This window comes from Leptinotarsa decemlineata, unplaced genomic scaffold, assembly GCF_025532065.1.
Source record: "Leptinotarsa decemlineata unplaced genomic scaffold, Ldec_3_MD MMD2_P_RNA_scaffold_12, whole genome shotgun sequence".
NCBI lineage: Eukaryota > Metazoa > Arthropoda > Insecta > Coleoptera > Chrysomelidae > Leptinotarsa > Leptinotarsa decemlineata.
Window position 1 is genome coordinate 4472905 of NW_027412526.1, and position 8358 is coordinate 4481262.

General features: G+C 37.3%; 1 protein-coding gene across 2 annotated transcripts in view; it reads right to left on the bottom strand.

Annotated features, from left to right (window-relative positions):
* Window positions 1-5494, bottom strand: part of LOC111509895 (uncharacterized) — a 53832-nt gene extending 48338 nt beyond the window's left edge. Inside the window, exon 1 of one of the 2 annotated variants that reach the window (XM_074172389.1) lies at window positions 5332-5493. The gene's annotated coding sequence lies outside the window, so the exon portion shown is untranslated. Of the gene's footprint in view, window positions 1-5331 lie in introns of both variants that reach the window. The other variant, XM_074172396.1, reaches the window with a different exon arrangement.
* Between the last annotated feature and the right edge of the window lie 2864 nt (window positions 5495-8358).

Here is an 8358-nt window from a genome sequence, read left to right on the forward strand (position 1 = left end):
AAACTAATGGTACTTAATTTTCTCTGTATGGCCGTAGAAAAAGTATAGTGTGCAACATGTGCGTGAAGACTTTTTTACACTCGCGTTCTTTGCGACACTCGCCTGAGGGCTCGTGTCGCAAATTCCACGCTTGTGTAAAAAAGTCGATTTCACGCACTTGTTATACAATATACTATTGAAAAAACTGTTCTACATTAGAACGACAATTTCAAATCCTTCTCTTTCATACAGATATAATAAACATGAAATGGGTAGTAGTAAAATGTACCTATTTCACAGGTATAATTACTTCTGTTTATTTCAGAACGCTATTTTTCGGAAAATACTCATCAAAAATAATAAGTCAGAGTACCATTGGACCGTCAATCAAAATAATGTACCACTTGACCCCCCTTCCCATTCCATAGGTGTGAATAGGTCTCAGGAAAAAGTGAATAGGGGTCAAGAAAATATGGATTGGGCCTATATTTTTTCTGAAACAGATTCAGAACAGTATCATTCCACGAAACTAATAACTATCCGAATTGTCGAATGGCGTGTCACGAACCGGAAGAGCCGGAAAAGGAAATAAAACTCCGTCCGAAACCGAGCTTCGTTACTCCCATAACTCATTTGTCTCTAGAGACGCATTATGCAGGGGTTTTTGTGTGCATTCACCACTAAATGCCACCGAGAAAATCTTTGTCGGCTTATATGGAGGCGGTGTTTTGCAACGCTTTGGATTCAACTGAATGAAATAATTTGATTTCTCTTGGTTCTACGACCGCCAGCGTTAAAGCGTCCATTCTACGGTTTCGCAAGAACAGAAATAAAATGACTGTTGACTCGAAGCAAAAGAGAATAAAAGGTAATGTATTGGAAGGTGTTCTCGTGGAACGGGATTTCGCTATTGAAGTTTCCTGGAATCAATGGGACTTCTGAGAGAAAACTTTCTTTATTAGATAAATAAAGTGTCGAGCAGGATATACATGAATAACGCCATTGCCTTTGATGCATGATATACAGTGTGGAAACGTCAGTGTTGAGTGGATTTTTGCAGTTATACTTCTTTTGATGCGTTGGAGAAAAATGATGAGAGCAAATTCATACCATGCGCGCGCACTTTGTCATGAAAAACTGACACCCTGAGGTTAGCTTCCCATTCTTTAATTTTTATGGCCGCTGCTTCTAAGTCGGGTGTATTCGGCCAGACTCATCCTGCACATAAATCAAATCAAATCAAATCAAAATATACTTTATTGTCCAAGAATAACAATTCTCATGACAAAGCATACAGTCACCATGATAACATCACAAATATACAGTTAGCAAGGAGATCATAAATACACATGAATTCACACTTATTATAAGCGGACATAATTACATATACAAAAGCAACAAGATTTACACCACTAAGCCAAATAACATTGAACAACAAAACTTCGATGTGCCAATCAAATGAATAAAGTAACATGCCGGAAAAACAAACATTTTATACATGAAATTGCAAGGACTACCTCTAAATATATGAAGAATTAGGCATACTTTATATGATCGCCGCCAAAGATAGAAATCTCAGCAAAAAGAATCCTGAAAGTATTCTTCCACGGTATAGTAGCCCTCCCAACTATTGGCGTTTTTACAGATTTTCTGAACTTGACTTCGCTTTTGATGACACGCAAGGTTAGGGGAAGGTGATTGAAAATTTTCCTGCCCTCAAAAATTAGAGAGTTGCGAATTAAGGTTGAGGAGGGAATTGGAAGCGAGATCAAGTGAGAGGAGCGAGTGTTATAGGTTGACTCAGAACTAATTATAGCTTGGTATTTCTTGTGCATGAGGCAAGCCATTTCCAAAATGTAGATACAAACCAATGTCAGAACTCCATGTTGAATAAACAAGGGACGACAGGATTCACGGTAATCAGAACTACATAGGTATCTAATTGCCCTTTTTTGGAGAGAGAATACTCTTTGAAATAAATACTGAGCACAAGCGCCCCAGAAGCAGATTCCATAACGAAGATGAGATTCTATTAGTGCGTAGTATACGTTCTTCGCTATACCCAAATTCAACTCATTAGCAACGACACGAACCGCAAAGCAACCTGAAGCTAATCGATTGCATAGTTTTGTAATATGGTTACCAAACTTCAATTTATTATCAATCAGAAGCCCCAGCAATTTATTATCCGTAGAACAGGAGATTTGTTCCTTGTCCAAATAAACAAGTCGCCTTTGAATTTGTTTTGCTTATATTGAAAGTGAGAAGATTGGAATCACACCAATCCTTAACTTTTTCTATATCTATGCTTATGTGGTAGTTAAGCTCTGAAGAGCTTTTGTTGTGCCATAGAATCGATGTCTCATCTGCAAAAATAGTAATTTCACCATTGATATCTAAGTTGGTGAGGTCGTTAATATAAATGAGAAATAGAGTCGGGCCCAAAACTGATCCTTGAGGAACTCCACTCTCAATTACTTGCTTTCCAGACTTACTACCATCAAATGATACAATTTAGCCACGCTCCGATAAGTACGACCTGAGCCAGGACAGTACCGTGCCTCGAAACCCATAAACTTCAAGTTTGCGGAGCAGTATTCCATGATTTACGCAGTAGAATACCTTTGATAAATCACAGAATATCGCCGCCGCAGCCTCTCGTTCATTTAAATTATTATAAAGTGATTCTAAGAAAGTGAAAATGGCGTCCTGAGTGTTCTTAGAACATTGAAATCCATATTGACGGTTACTCAGAATATTAAATTTTTTGAGAAATGCTGTCATTCTCCTCTTCATAATTTTCTCGACAATTTTTGACAGAACAGGTAGTATAGAAATTTGTCTGTAGCTGGAAGTGAATGATAGTTGCCAATTTGAGGCATAGTGAACGGAAGCTCCGTCCGGGGGCGTAGCTGTCATGCTTGAGACAATGCTGCGAACCTAAGCTTTCTCATTAAATTTCTTCTTTTATGAAAACACTCAATTATTTTACTAGGGGGCCGTCAGTCCTTTCGATATGAATTTCACAAATGACACATCCATTATCGCACTGATGACTTTGTCAAATCTGTCGTGGGGGCCGCCAGTCCCCCTTCACTTCAATATTCATTCGAATTTGGACTCCTCTCCAACCTCCGATACGAATTTGGACTCCTCTCAAACCTCCGATACGAATTTCGATAACTGGTTGCACAGTTATTGGTGTATGAATTGGGGAATAGGGAAAATGAAGATTCGTAACGGATATAAACAGAGGACAGGATATAAATATCCTGGACCCGGATGTCACGCAGGTAGCTATAGCTACCTACGTGGTCATGTTAGATGTAGCCTGGGAATTCTAGGTCTTCTAACTGGAACCACAAATGTGCGGTTGGCTCCTGTTGTTGACTCCGTGGGTATGTGCTGTTTCCTGCTTTCGGCAAACAAGTGTTGCCCATCTTTACACTTTGCTGCACCGCGCTGATGAGGCCAATAGCCAGAAACACGTGTCTGTGGTTTACCCTCGGGTTTCACTCCGTGTTCTGTGTATTTTATCTCCATAAGGATTACTTTCACAACGTTTCGGCAAAGTCGCATTTGCCATCTTCTGGTGATGTCTGGTTTTTTCAACCAGACTGATCAGTTCAAACTCTGTGTCTCAATTTATAGGGATCGATGTTTCCCTTCACCTGCGTTGCTGCCACTACCTGTGTTTGCTCGACTACCTGTTTTGGCCGTATTACCTGAGCTGCCTCTGTTATTGTACCTGTATTGTCATGTGCCGAGTTTTGCTTCTGGGGTTGAGCGGTCTGATTGCTTGTGCGAAGCGATAAAACGGATCTCCATGTTGATGGTAATCTTTGCGCATCATCCCTTTTGTTCATATTATTAGGTCGTTTTTCAATTTCGATAGGCTCTCTGATTGTTCGCGAGTAAGAGTTTTCATTGCTTGCTAGTATTTTTGTGTTATCGAAATTGATGTTATGTCCTGTTTGCAGTACGTGTTGGAAGAGAGAAGACGTGGTGACTTTTCCCTTCACTGCTAGTATGTGTTCATCTTTGCGTATGTTGGTTTGGCCGATGTAAGTCCTGTCACAATCGTGGTATGGTACTTTATACACTATTTGTAACTCCAGTAGTATCTGATCCTCGGGATTACGAAGCATGGACCTTATTGTTTGTTCTGGTACGAACGAAGTTGATATGTTGTGTCGGTGAAGAATTCTGCTGATTTTATCTGTTGTTCCTGCAATATATGGTAGTGTGGTTGTTATGACCGGTGTATCTCGAGTTTTCTGTTGTTTCCGTGTAGTCTTGGGAGCCGCATTTTTACTTTTTTCTGAGTATTTTTTCATTTGTAGAGTTGTTTCAATGGTGTTCAACTCTTGTTGTCTGTAATTGTTGTCTGCTAGCCTCCTCGAACGTGTAATCAGTGTTGTTGCCACCGCGTGAATTTGTTTTGGGTGGTTGGCTTTCGATATACCGTGTGGTCTAGTGTACCATCCGGCTTTTGCATAATCAGCATATCGAGAAATGCGAACTGGTTACCTTCTTCAACTTCTTTCGTAAATTCAATGCGTGGATGGATCAACACGTGTTGATGTATTAGAATAACGGTTTGGTATTGAGAAAAAACTCCAGTAATATCAAAACGGAACAAACTGAAAAAAAACCGTTTGAAAAAGTGAATTTCATTCGCAAGAAATATCACATGACCCCTTTCCATTGGAAAAAAGTTGCTATCGTCCTCTCGGCGAAAAGTGATGTGAAATTATTGGCCTATTTATCAATATTCTTCAAATGACCCTTTTTTATAAAAATTTTGTCAGACTCTGATATCCTGCCCCGATTGAAAGTTAAGAGAATAGGACTGCCTGTTTAAAATCTGTTTCCGTTTAAAAAAATTCACGTTCACACTGTATATTTCGTAAAAGAAAAACCTGGAATTGGCATCAGAAATGGAAAGCCAGATGAAAAAATAATACTCGTAATGACTCATTGATATCGTTTTAAAAATGACGTATTGAAATTTTGCAGGAAAAAACTCTCTCAATAACGAATAATCAGATAAATTGATGATTGATTGAAGTTATTCATTTCGAATTCTCGTAAGTTTATTGATTGTTTTTATTCACCAAGTAGGAATATTGTGAAAACATTTTTTTTCAAAACTAGGTTGTGTGATTCAGAGGTGACTTCATAAGTATATCTTCGACATTGCATCACTAGAAGAGATAGTGGAACAGAATAAAATACTGTTCAACTAGTCTCGTGAATTGGAAATTTGGTATCAGTGCAAATAATCAAAAAGCTCGACGTAAACCAATGGAAGTTTTGCAGGAAATCAAAAATTAAAATTTGTTCAATTACCTTAGAGGAATTATCCAGGATTTTCTAGAAACTCTCAGCACAGCTGAAAACTACACGATTTCACTATCATTTGACACACAAGACTTATTATTCAAAGAAAAGTTTTTACTTTCATTGCTGGAAATGACGTAAATACTGAAATTTTGAGAGACTGACACTTACTAGATATATCAAAATGAAAGGTGCTTCCAAACAATCTAGAGGGTATTCAAGTTATTCAGAAATATACTTGTATGTCTCATCCTGAAGGTTTCTCAGGTTGAATATGTTCTTGTGACAGCAAGAAACCATCAGGAGATGATGCTCATTGGTGGTGGAGAGTGATTCCAATAGGTTGAAAATCTGTCAAAGAAATGAAGGGATTCATTTACTTCAATAAAAACTATTCAGGGATATTCAGCTCGTGCATGTTGATATATTTCAGATTGTCTCCCAACTCAAACCAACATTACAAATATTCCTTGAATATCGTCCCTTAGTTGACGATTAGAAATAATTCTTATATGAAACACATAAAGCATTCAATAATGCAACGGCTGGATTATCTCCAGCGGTGGCTGCTGTCACGGTTTGGTCATATGTCACTTCATAGTTTCAGAATTTCGAATTAACAATTACGAACTGAACTCAAAACCGATAAATTATAACTAAACGTGTATCTAAGTCTCGTCGCCAAATCAGTATTATATTCCAATCGAAGAAATTACTGTGAAGAAAATTGAACCTCTTGTCAGGAAAGTTTGTCCAATTTTCAACATTGTTTCTACACTTAATTTCTTCATAAATTCTTATACAGTGTGTAAAAGCCAAATGAAATAAATTCATCATATCGGTTACTGTACACATTTGAAAAAAATCCCGAAACACGTCGAATGCAAATTATAATTGGACATTCTTCAACGTAAAAATGCTACCCCTACCTTTAACCCCCTTCGAAAGACAGGTACAACCCCAATTTTGTTAATGAGAAGTATAGGTTTGTGATATATTCTTTGAAAGGTCTCTTCATTCTTTATTTAAAAATGTTATCGCTTTCAAGTTTATTGCAACAATTAAGACAAAATAAATTAAAATCATGTGGTTACCGAAATTCGATGAAATGTTCAAAATATTCACTGCTAACGTCTGGGCAACATCATAATCTCAAATAAAACTGTTTTCTGGCATTATTCAACATATCAGGGGTGACAACCCTAATCGCAAGCATTATTCGTTCTTTCAAGTCATCCAAATCTGAAGGTTTAGTTTTAAACACATTGCTCTTTACATATCCCCATAAAGAGAAATCTATTGATGAAAGGTCAGGTGATCGCGCTGGCCATTCAATCGATCCTCGCCTCCCTCTCCACCAATTGGGAAATGTTGTATGGAGGTATTGCCGGACATTACCTTGGTAATGTGGTGGTGTCCCATCCTGCTGAAACCATATCGTATTCACTGGCGCTTGAGGGTTTCCTGCATCACGATATGAATTTGCTAAACTTGAAATGACATCATTTTGAAGTAGTGCCAAATAACTATCGTCATTCAAGTTGTCCTCAATAAAAAAGAGACCGATTATCTGGTTTCCTACAATCCCTGCCCAAACATCAACCTTTTGAGGGTATTGCGTGTATTCTTCTCTCATCCAGTGAGGATTTTCCGTTGACCAAGAGTGGCAATTTTGCCGATTAGCATGACCGTTAAGTGACAAAGTACACTCATAAGAAAACATAACTTCTTCTAATTGGATGATATTGTTATCCAACCAACATCTCCATCATTTGCTCACAAAAATAAGTTCTTCTATGAAAATCGTCTTCCATGAGCTCCTGAGTAGGTATCGTTTTATAGGAATGCATTTTATTTTCTTTTGATATGTTTACTATCGATGTATGGCTAGCAGTGAATGTAGTGGATGCCTGTCTACTCCATGTATGTGGGTTTTCCTCAAACTCAAGCATCCCATCTAATTTGAGTTCATCACTCAGTGCATTGACAGCTGTTTTTTTTTTCTACCACACATGACCAAGCTCGCGAAACTGCTTCTCTATTTTGTTTACTGTTCGTTGAGATATTGGCGGTAAATTAAATTTCTTATAAAATAGGCGAGCTACTTTCTGTTCTGTTCGGGTTTTTATCCCCGTGAACAATCATTTGTAAAACTGTTATTTCATGCAAATACGTTAATCTAACCATTTGTCAGACTTGTAGTTAACAAACTTCAAACTTGAATTAAAATACTGACAACTAAGGTTGTAACATACAAAACAAGTTGACAAGAATTTTGAAACTAACGTTGCCACGGAAATTGTTAAAATATGGTCCGTAACCGAAATAATGAGTTTATCCCATTTGGCTTTTACACACTATATACAAAGTTCAGCCTTCATAGCATATTCGTATTTTCCTAATTCCAAACCCCGAAAACGACGTAAAATTTAATGAATGACTCGTCAATAAGTTTCCAACGGGAGAATTTCCAATTGTTTACGGATGCAGTAACACTTAATCATTCGATAATTAGCAATCAAATATTGATTTCAACTGTGAACTCATGAATTTATATCGACTCTATAGAATGGTGAATTTGCATCAGTATCAGCAAGTCTCTCATTGAACAGGTTGTTGTTGGAAATAATGTTTTAGTGTTTACGGATTTTGTTTGATCCCTAATTTCATACAGAGTTATTTACATTTTGAGCCAAGTTGTGCTAACAAATAGTTCAAAAGTTATGGAACTTTTTTTATTAAACAGAAAAATGGGTTCGTTTTTCGAATATCATGAAAACTTCTGCGGATATTCGAAAGTGGAAAGGAGTATCTCCAAGAGCAGGGTCTTCTCTGAAAAAAATCTTGCCTTCAGAAAATAAACTATGAATATTTATTATTTGAATTGAGTTGTGAAAAAACGACCGTTCCAGTAGAATAAATATTCCAACAAACTCATGGAAATGGAAAAATTAGGTAGTTGGTGGAACGATCCTTCGACAAAATAGTTACAGCAACTTTTTCTTTCATTTGCTTTCATTGAATAACTACTTCTCT